At 54.1% G+C, this 739-nt stretch overlaps 1 protein-coding gene across 4 annotated transcripts in view; it reads right to left on the minus strand.

Annotated features, from left to right (window-relative positions):
• The window catches only part of LOC109971409 (neural cell adhesion molecule 2), a 324939-nt gene that overhangs the window by 277911 nt on the left and 46289 nt on the right, over window positions 1-739 (minus strand). The window lies entirely within an intron of this gene.

Raw genomic sequence — 739 nt, forward strand, 5'->3', positions numbered from 1 at the left:
CCGGTCCCTGTACGACCGAAGCAGGAGCTTGGTTTGCATCGCCGACAGTAAGTCAGACTTGTTTCCAGTGCATGTTGGACTCCGGCAGGGCTGCCCTTTGTCACCGATTCTGTTCATTATTTTTATGGACAGAATTTCTAGGTGCAGCCAGGGGCCGGAGGGAGTCCAGTTTGGGGACCACAGGATCTCGTCTCTGCTTTTTGCAGATGACGTTGTCCTGTTGGCTCCATCAAACCAGGACCTCCAGCATGCATTGGGGCAGTTTGTAGCCCAGTGTGAAGCGGCTGGGATGAGAATCAGCACCTCCAAGTCCGAGGCCATGGTTCTCAGTCGGAAAAGCTTGTTCCCTTCAGGTTGGTGGAGCGTTCCTGCCTCATGTGGAGGAGTTTAAGTATCTTGGGGTCTTGTTCATGAGGAAGGATGGAACGGGAGATTGACAGGCGGATCGGTGCAGATTCTGCAATAATGCGGTCGATGTACCGGTCCGTCGTGGTGAAGAAGGACCTGAGCTGTAAGGCAAAGCTCTCGACTTACTGGTCGATCTACGTTTCAAATCTCACCTATAGTCATGAGTTTTGGGTCGTGACTGAAAGGGCAAGATCCCGGATACAGGCGGCCAAAATGAGCTTTCTCCGCAGGGTGGCCGGGCGCACCCTTAGAGATAGGGTGAGGAGCTCAGTCACCCGGGAGGAGCTCAGAGTAGAACCGCTGCTCCTCCACATCAAGAGGAGCCAGCTGA

Source organism: Monopterus albus, unplaced genomic scaffold (assembly GCF_001952655.1).
Source record: "Monopterus albus unplaced genomic scaffold, M_albus_1.0 scaffold224.1, whole genome shotgun sequence".
Classification (NCBI taxonomy): Eukaryota; Metazoa; Chordata; class Actinopteri; order Synbranchiformes; family Synbranchidae; genus Monopterus; species Monopterus albus.